Consider the following 10,939-nt stretch of genomic DNA (forward strand, 5'->3'; position numbering starts at 1 on the left):
CCCCGCGACCCTCGGGGCCCGCGGTGGCGGGTTCCGAGGGCCGCTGGGACCGGGTCGCGCGGGGAGGCTTGGCCCCCGTTCATAACTGCTTGCAGTTCTAGTTGTTATTATTTGCAGTACTTTTTTTTATTTATTTTTTTCATTTTAGGTATTGTTGTTGTCTGTGTACTACACGTCATGTAAAACATGTCTTGTTGGTCTTGTTTTATTTAAAGTCACTAAACAAAATGTTCATATGACTCAAAATGATTAATTGATTATCAAAAGAGATGCAGATTAATTTAATAGTAATGGACTACAGTTCTACTGTTCCCATACATTGGTATAGACTGTCTTAAGTATTCAGATTACTGCAGCAGGAAGATTTTACTCTCCTCTTTTACAGTATGCTTTATGTTAGAAATACATAAGTTACATGATGTGTCTGTGGAAAACATGAACTTGATATTGTTTGTTTACAGAAAAACAATACAATGCAGCACCCACAACAATGACTTCACCAGTGGATGTGCCTATGAAGCATAGGTCCTCTCAACTCAATTTCCCCCAGAGAGCTCTCTGTATGACAAACCACAACAAGGCCATAATAGTCGGCATCTCTGCCATCCCAGAGTTCAGCCTGTGCCGAAATGAGGCCAGCTCTTCTTTTAATAACAAAGTCTGCATCTTCGCTTATCCAGCCTGTCCCGGTGGACCGAGGGGAAAATTGGATTTCACTCTTGTCTTTAAGAGGCTGATATTATCTCTTTTGGGGCGGAAATCATGTTTTAATAATTAAAACGAATTTGAAAATGACCAATTATGCTTCTTTTCAGCTGTAAATGAACGCCTGTTCCCTGGCTCTTGGCTTTGTCGGAGGGAGCGTGCCTCCCTAGAGAGTTTCTTGTTTTAATCACTTAAGGAAGTCCCCCCTCCCTCTTCCTCTCGTCTGCCTGCCCAGTCCCTCTCTGTTAAGACACCGAAATTATGAAGCTGTCCGTTTATGCAAAGATGAAAAGATTCTTGACTCCATTTTATGGTTCATGCAGATAAAGCAAAACAGGGCAGAGGTTACCCCGTTCAGTGAGTTGATAAAATGACTATCTGATACTTCTCAAGCTTTTTCCAGCATTCCTATTGAATGCAGAATTGCTGCCCATTTTTAGGCACATTTCCACAGATAATCTTTACGTATTGTCATGGAAGCAATTTGAATTTTCAAAAGCAAGATGCATGTTGTTTTGAGCCAGAGTTGTTTTGACATTTTACTGCATAGTTTAAATCAGAATGGAAATCTTTTTGCTGTTCTAACTAAATAGAAAGTTTGAATTGGTACCTTGTTATTGTGTGGAGAATTATGCAACCAGCTTCCAGACCTACAGCCCACGTCTTAGTGTTTTCTTTTCACTAATTCAAATAGGTCTGATGCCAGTCTGATCTTTGTAAGCAGGTTTAAGAACTGAGATGCCATCTTCCTGCCTATCATCCCTTGGAGTTGCATTGAGTTGCACGTTTTCATACCTCAAAAATTTACATCCAATGTGACTGTTGGGTACCAAAGCAGAGTGGTAGATAAGCACGTAGCGTGGCCAGTGTTTATACCATTTATCAGGAAGTGCAAACTGAAGAATAGGGGTGGTGAAGGATCCCAGGTTGGTTGACTGGGGGGTTGCCACAGCAAGAGACATCAGGCAGATGGCTTGTGGGACTGAGGGACAGGAAAGATGGGCAGAGATGCTCTGGAAGACGGGCAGGAGAACAACCGGATGGGAGAAGCAGCTCTGGAGGCCGATGTGGTGGGGACATTTCAGGAGGTCAGCAAATTAGATGGGATCATCAAGGAGATCAGGGGACAAAGGCTGCTGCAGCTCAGGAACTGCAAACTAAGCTAAGTCGGTCTTAACTCAGCATTCTAAGCCCAACTTACTAGTTACAATGGTTGCTCAATCCAGGCTTAAACCATCTTTTTGCTAAGACCTGCAGCCTTGCAGGAACAGGTTGGCTGGGCCAACAACAAGGAACCAGGACCAGGAACCAGGACCAGGAACCAGGAATCAACTGGCTCCTTGTTGCAGTTCATATTCAGTTCAAGACTGGTGTTACCTTATTGGGTAAAGAAGTGAACCGTTCTTTCCTACTTCAAAGCCATCAAGCACTCCCACATGACCACTACAGCCTTCTTCCTCTGAATGATTGAGGAACATGTGGTTTCTCAAGGCTGGAGTCCCTGCCCTTCTTCCTTCACAGGCTGAAAACCTAACCTGACTTGCCAGATGGTTTGTTACTCAAAACATCACAGATGGTTCATCCAGTCACCTGCCATTTTCCAAATGGACTAACCAGATCTTCTGTCTATCATGTCTAACACCAGCTAACTTAAACCAATCAGATCAACTAATCATATCATATGATGTCATAGGAGTTACCTTGTGAGGCAGTTGGATTCACAAGATCAAAAATCACACAAGAATCCTTTTGATTCTTGGCAACAAACCATCTTGTATGTCTGGTTACTACCAGCGGTGCCATTTAGGAAATCAAACTCTTGCCAAGGCCGTTCAGGAGAAGAGTGAAAATGTCTTTTCCATGGAAAAAAGCCTTCAGTGTCATTCTCTGCTTTTCTTTCAATGAAGAAATACTCTCTTCTGATATAACCAATGCTATCACAGTATCTACGCTAACCTCTTCAGGGGCTGCCATTGTTTGTTCAAGACAAGTTGCTTCCCATGGACACTGCTCACTGGCATCACACCTAAAACCACACCCATAGCTGCCAGAAGTCCCTCCAAAGACGCTGATTGGCTGCATCACTTCTGGCACAGTCACAAATGGATAACTTGAAGCCTGGCAAGATGGACTGGTAATTTTGCAAAACCAGCTGCCTTGTAAGATAGTAAAAACCTACATCTTCAGAAAACATCTCAACAAACATTGCTAGCACCTACTGACATCCCTTTCCTTTGACAAAATGTACTTCTACTATAGTACTGAATATGCTCTCAGTTATTTCCTGTTCCATTAAGGGTTGAATGCTATAACTATAGATATCACTAGATGCTCCAAGAAATATTGTTCCTGAATGAAGAATCCTGTAATGTATTACATCAATCCAGTTCTGAGAATTCAAGCTTTAAAATCTCTATTTCTCACATGTCCTCATTTCTATTAGTACTAGACACTACACGTGTGGATATAAAAGGTGTTTCTTTTAGCACATCTAAACAACACACCACTAACCTCTGCCCTATATTCTATTCAGTCTCAGCAGCACTGTTTTCCCTTTCTCACTACCTCAATATTGAAGTAACATCTGTGGAAAATAGAGAAAATTCTGCACTTCTAGAAATTATCTGTGCCTGGAATCAGTTCTGTGATCATTCAGTGTTAATTTAGTATTTTAACATATCATTCCATACTCACTACATTGCCCCTTTTCATTTCATTTATCTACAGATGAAGAGAGATGTCACTCACGCTGCATGTTTCTTTGTTGTTTGGATCTGTTGTAAGACTGACTGGCAGAGATGTGGACTTTCCAATTATAAAGCCTTCAATGTTTGATCTCTGTGCAATATCACTGTCTGCTGCCTTCTATAGTAGATGGTTTATATTCCAAAGAAGCAGTGAGATGCTTTGAAAAAAAAAAGATATGCTGTTGTTACCTTGTGTAACTCCTATTCAGAGTTCTACGTGCAGAGTTGTCTAATGGTTTTCAAGAATGGTGAAAGGGTTTAACATGCTTTAAACTAAGTAGCGTGTATACCTGTTTCTAAGGCCACATTTAAAAGCAGGATGAAAAGCCTGCCCATATAGGTTCCTATCTGCTGCATGTTTTTGTCGTCACAAAAAGACAAATCGTACAAATCAGGATTATGGCACATATCAATATATAATATATTCAATAGTCTCCTCTTCAAGGCGTTCGGTGTTTTGCGCTCAAGAGATAGAAGTATTTATGTGAAGAATGAAACAAACAAGCTGGAAAGAGAAGTTGGAAACCCTGCCAACTTTTTCATCCATACACCATGACAATCATACAGTGCCGTTTCTAGCTTTTTTGGGGACCCTATGCAAAATGTTGTTTGGGAGCACCTGTTTTGTGAAACTATGGTGGGGGGAATCCCAAACCCTCTAAGGTGATCTGGGGCATGCATTTAAATTTTAAATGCATCAATCTGGTGCACTTTAAGAGGAAAAGAAGCTAGAACTGTCAAAACCTCAACCGCTTTTTTTTTTTTTTTTTTTTTCTCAAATTAAAATCAAATATTTCAAGTAGACCCCTTGTAATTTAATCTACAGAAAAACTGTATTTCAACATCTGCCATATGTGTGTACATTAGTGAAATTCAGAATTTCCTTAAAATGTTTATGCTAGGAACAAAAAGTGCATAAAACATGAAAAAGTAAGAAAAGTTTCCAGATTCATCATATGAAAAAAAATCTATTCAAACAGCCTTTGATGTTTTCAAAGGAGCACAACACAGCAGTTCAGTGAAACATTTAATTATGGATGCATTTGAAAACAAATGCATTCAAAATTAACTGTTCCAACTTAACTAATTAAGGATATTTATTTTAGACTACATAAAAATTTGCATTAGCTAGCTGATAGCGTTCCGATAAGGTGCGCTCACATGAATGACATACATGTAGTGACATGACATGTTACGGAGCTTCCCCTCAGATCTCTGGACTTGCATTACACTGCTTTAGGCTTTTCAGTGAGTGCAGCTGTTGCATTGTTGGTTTCATGAAGTTACAAAAAAATGTAAATTGTAAGACACAGCCTCTTAATTTGTAATACTGAAGGAATGCATTTTGGACACAGTTTTATTTATTTTAATCAAATTAGAATTCAGAAATTAAAATTCAGCCAGATGAATGGAGTACATATATCAAGATGACTGGAGGCGCTGCTGGAGGTCTCATCTCTTATATAGATGTTATATAGCCAGACAATGTGCAAGTATTTTGTCTGTTGAATAAATTATTGTAAATTGGTAGGAGACATGTGTGAAAGTGCTTTAATTGCTGTATAGTTGTACAGTGCCTGTGAACAGAGATTACATTGACTTGTTTTGTGAAATAGACAAATTTTCCCTGGTTGAGGCTATTGTCAGGATTGAAAGAATCACCCAAGCCTTTAGCAGGATGAAGTTTATAGTTTTCTTTGAAAATGTTATGTAATAATACTCATTGCATGTTTTACATGTGAGTAAGCATTAATGTAAGTAGTTTTATTTTGTCCATTGACTGTGTACATTTTGAATAGTATTGTATGTCAGCTGCCAGTAAGAGCAGAGATAACAGTATGTTAGTTCCACTACAGGAGGTTCTCTGTGATTAGGTGGAAAATAACCCAAATATTGGTTTTGACCATTGGCGAAAATGATTTGGAAAATATCAGTAAATATCTAAAAAACATCTAATATCAACCATCCCTAATTTCTATCTGTCACATATCCCCATCCACCACTTTCCAAAGCGGACCACATAATAAGCATGTTTATTGGAGAAGTGTGGTCAAAGGAAATACCAGAGACAAGCCTTACAAGCCTTTCTGCTGTGCTTTCCTTTGCTCTGACTGGAGCAGTGTTGGAGGCTTCCTGGCCTGTATATTAAAAATGAAAGCAAACAGATGACATCCTCCCTGCCAATCCAGGTCCAAACATGCCACTGGTGGTCTGGTATTTGTCTAGAAGATCCCTAAATAAAGACTGTGGCTCTGTCATTTCTTTTTCCATGACACAACACCAAAAAGCAGCCAAAGTAATGAGTCTCAGGCACTGTACAAGCCTGAAAAAAGAAGCAAAAAAGAAAGAAATAACAACAACAAAAACAAAAAAACTCCTGTCGCTTAGCTGATCAGACTACCACAATGGTACAGACTGAACTAGATGAACAACGACAACAGGTAGTCCAGCAGGCGCCATGAAGCATAGACGCGAGGCATCGCTCCAAATGGGGTCCAGGAAGCCGTAGAAAAACGCGCCATGCAGGCCTTCAGCCTCACCAGCTGAAAAGTGGAGGTAGGGCGTGGCACAGGTGAGCTGGGATCTCCGATAAAAACGGGGGCAAAGTTTTATGTCCAGTATCATCCAGCTTCACCAAATCTTGGGTAGAAAGTCAAAGATCCATCAGTGTTTGGCGATTGTACACCAGTAGAGAGTTGACATACTGAGTAACAAGTGGCAGAAACAGCGCAAACACACACAATGCTGGCAGAGACAGACGGCAGGCCACACACACAGGCGCCATCTTGAATCGCAACAGAATCATCTGTCTTTCTCTTTGCCTTTCCAGAATGATTAGGTGGCAGGCGATTGGTACTGTGGCATTATGCCCTGTGATATAGTAAAGAACGTCACGAAAATACTATTAATATGTAGTTTGTAATTAAAGGCACAATATGCAAAATTTTCATTAATAATGTACAGACTCATAAGCATATTCTCTTTCAATCATCACTTAGTCCACTCACCCGCTAGCAGTGTGTGCTCATGGCTGCATCTGCAGAGACCCTGACCTCTGTCTCTATTTCCTAATTTTCTCATCATTTTGCCAGGCTTGGGAACTTTACCAACCCAAAACATGCATATTTGACATCTTGGGAATGTGACTCAAAATCAGCTATCTTTCTGGTGCATTTACGAACATCTTAGGCAAATATTGATTCTAACTTTAATTAAATAAACGACATGACAGTAGTTATATACTTGAAAAGCTGCTGAGATCTGAATTTAGTTCGTGAATTACAACTCAGCTAGTCCAAATTGTAGTTAAACTGGTACTTGTGTTAATTAGTAATTGCAAATGTTAGCATGCCGACTTGATGTTGGTGAGCATGACAAATATTATACCTGCTAGTGTTAGCATGCTGACGTAGTATTCAGTGATGCTAGCGTGGCTGCAGACTCTTAGAATTCTCTGCAGCCTGGCACAAGGCTGCACACAGTGCAGCACAGCCGTCATTGCTATTTTCTTACTGACACACTTCAGTCGTTTTCTTGCCCAGTGCTCACGTTGTGTAGTTTATAGCAACAGTTTAGTTTTGCTGCTTAAATATTAACAATATTTGCTGCAGTGACATTACTGCATGCATAGGAATGAAACTTAAAGCAGCCTCTGATCATTAAATCATTTTTGATGTCGGGCAGCACAAACTCTCCAGGTGATCCCTTTATTGTGTGTTGTATTGACGTCTGAGTGTTTTTTTTTAAAAACGATCACTGTCACAAGATCTTCCGCAGGTCTGGGTTTCCTTTCAAGACTCGACCATCAGTTTCTCCCGCCTCTGCTTGTGTCACTTCCACACATTTGTGGTCCCTTCTGGCTGCGTTGTCAAATGGAACTGTTACCTTGTTGGTTGCGCTTTGAAAGGTCAGCGGCAAATGAGGTCAAAGTTCAAGTAATTTACTTTACACACAATCTCAACAGTCTTCCAAAACTCTACAGAGTACAAACTATCTTGTGACAATTCTTCTGCACAGCTTTAGTATGAACTTCGAGTAGACTACACTCTGCCTCCCCTCCAGCCTTTCCACCACAACGACATGTCGTTGTGGTTTGTTTTGTCAAATAGACCCAGGGACCCGCCCCCTGACCAATTGCGCTGTGTACCTGTTTTCAATTCACTCGCTCATTCAGGAGAGAGGGAGATCACACACACACACACACACACACACACACAAACCGAGGAGAGGACACACTGCAGCAAAAAAAAAAAAAACATGCAAAATTACAAATTACCCACAGGGTCTTAACAGTGCTGCTTGGTCGGGCGCCACTGCTCTCTCCATAGAACAACAATGGGACAGCCAGCACAAAGCGTTTTTTTTCTGATCATGTATTGGGGCCTTTACTTCACACACATTTCATGAACTTGTGTCAGGTTTGGACTGGATTATTAGTACTAGTAGTTTGTTTTGTTTGTTTTTTCTCCCCAGGTTTGTTGTTGCCGATTCAAATTCCCTCCATGTATTGTCCCTTTCACTGCCAACTCCTACTGTGTGGAATATAGAGGGAAGCTTGTTAAGAAAAGTGTCGGGCTTTAATCAGGTTTAGGCTGAAATATGCTAACGAGGGACAGGTTCAGGTCAATTTGGGACAAAATTTTATCAGGCTTGGGGCTTATAGGGATCAACTTTTCAGGCCTGATTAAAGTTCAACTCCATTTTGCTATTTATACAGTGCAAAATAAGGATAGGACATGCCATAAATGTGCTTGCACCATTTATCGTACAAATAGGGCCTATAGTCTTATCTAACCAGACTATCCATGACTTCAGACCAGGATGTAATGATCATTTAGTCATGTTGAGCAGGCAGCTCCATGCTCTTCGTTAAAGCGCAGCTAACAAAACAGAATTATTACATGCAAAAGTTCATTGTTTTATTTACTATTATCATATGTTTACATAAGCCCTGTTGTTCCTCAGTGTACTCTGTTATTTACAAGGCAGCTTCACAGAATGTTCTGCACTGTAGTTGTTAATGGAAATAAGATTCAGTTTCTCCACACATTAAGGAATGCTTTAGTTTGCGGTGCCACACACATTGTCTAATGAGTCTGTGCACGGGGCCTGTCACTCTTTTATTAATGTGCGGTGCAACAAATGTGCTTAAACAAATTATGTTTGCTGGTGTGATGAATTACCAGGTGGTTTGGGTTTATTTATAGATACAGTAGTCAAGCTGTCAGTGATTTGTTTTTGAGAACATGCAGAGATACAGTACAAGTAAAAAAAAAAACCCAGAGTAAATCATGTCCATGGAATCACAGTGTGACTTATAAGATTTGTTTAGCACTGCTATGTTATCTATATTCTCGCTTTAAAAACAACATTCATTTTGAAGCAGGTAAAGTCAGCATAAATTATATACAGGACACCCTTACAAATACAAAAGATTTTCTATTCTCATGGTTTGCATAGCTAATGGATCACCACCTTTCTCACAAGCTTTACAATATGCAGCTTGAATCTGAAACTTACCTATAAACTTATTCATCTTTTGGACTGGCAAACTAAAGTTTCACAGACTTTGGTCAAACATAAGGATGATAATGTCAGGTCTGAGAGACATGCTGGACTGTGAGGGGGTGAAAAGTGCCAAAGGACAGGATTTCAAACCTCATTCATTTTCATACAGATGAATGCGAGCTCTTAAACCTGTCTGTTCTGAGGGGCTCTTGAAGGTGTTGACACTGGAATTTAATGCAAGGTAGGTTCAGGGTCTTGCTTTATGCAGTATAATAGATGACTGTTGATGAAAACTGAGGATCCTCATGTCAGCGGAGGTCACATTTTTTTCTTAGTGGGTGAAAACCAACCTTTTCTCTGCAGGTTCGAAGATCTTAACATCTAAAGAATTGAGCCTTTCTACATTCTTTACAATGTCAATCTTTAATAAAGCAATAAACTTACACATTACATGAAGAAAACTAAAGGCCCTATTTAGATGAGCTATAACACATGGTCTAAAGTCCATGGTCTAAAGTCCATGGTGCATTCAAGGCTTGTCCATCTCCACTTTGCTGTTTAAACAGCACAGTCTGAGCACAAAGTAAGGTGCATGGCACAAAGACACTGTCTCTTAATTAATCATGGGTGTGTTTTGGGCGTAACATGAATTAACCCAATCACAGTGTCATCTCCAATTCCCTGTAAGGGACGGGCACATTGCTATTTAAATATAGGATGGAGTGTCGCCCCCGTCCTAGCTGTGTGAGTCCACAGCCGAACTAGCAGCTCTTGTGAAGCCATACTTACTAGGGGTGTAATGATGCATAGATCCGGATCGATATATTTTGATTCAAAGTTGAACAATTGAATATAATTGATGCAAAGAGAAAAGATCCATCTATATCGTCATCTTTAAGCTACACCTTTAATTTGAAATTGCCAAGCCATGTCGGTGTCACAAATGTTTGGAAGATCTGATATCATCTGATGTCGATCCCAGGCCCCTGAATTGAAACAAATTTCAATACAAATTCAATACGGGTCCCATGGGCGAAGACCAAGCCACCAGGCCCTCGCCTGCTAGCTCCGACCCCAGGCCTGGTTCCAGGGTGGGGCCCCAGTAACGCCAATCCAGGCGACATAGACGTCCCTGCTGTTACACCATTCATTGGAGGCACTGGAAGCGCTCTTAGTCAAAGCTCCTATGATCATTCAGGTTCTCAAACCCCTCCACCACGGTAAGGTGGCGGTTCAAGGAGGGGATCATAAATACCTATTTTAGTTAAAATTTGTTGAACTGAATTAAAAACTTAACCAAGATTATTAAGTCTGAAAAGTTTATTATGGTCCAAATAATCATTGAAAAGACACAAATTTTCAAAATTGACGTGGTTGGTTTTCCCATCAGACCCTCCATCAAGCAGTGGATGATGACATCTGTTCTGCTTTCAACATGTTGCTGTTTGATAGAAATAGAATTATTTCAGAGAACAATATATACTTCTATATCAGAAACAGATGCTAATGTAAGCCTGCAACAGTGTCTGAATTTTGGACGCTCCTTGGGCTAAGCAGCTAAGTAAGCTGATATTCAGTAGTTTAATTAATTTTACTTGATGTAAGTGATAAATGTACATATGGAAATGAGGATACATAATCACAAACAATCACTGGGTAACATATTAAATAAAAGGTGACATTTTAAAAAAAAAATTAAACAAACAATCAAGGTGATAACTACAGGGCTAAAAAAATATTTTTTTCAGTGTGGAGCACACCCATGATGCATCCATGTGCATACTTTAATTGTGACTTGTTTCAATTAGTTACATATATTAGCTGCATAATATGGTCAACATGATGAAAATATTAATAAAGTTGACTGTCAGTCTACATGAACGCTCTCTGTCTCTCTTACTGCAGTGACTGTATGTCTGCATCATACTACCGAAAAGAACTATAAAAAGACACCTCACTGCAAAAACCATGCTGTTTGA

Source organism: Lutjanus erythropterus, chromosome 17 (genome assembly GCF_056507025.1).
Source record: "Lutjanus erythropterus isolate fLutEry1 chromosome 17, fLutEry1.hap2, whole genome shotgun sequence".
Taxonomy (NCBI): Eukaryota; Metazoa; Chordata; class Actinopteri; order Lutjaniformes; family Lutjanidae; genus Lutjanus; species Lutjanus erythropterus.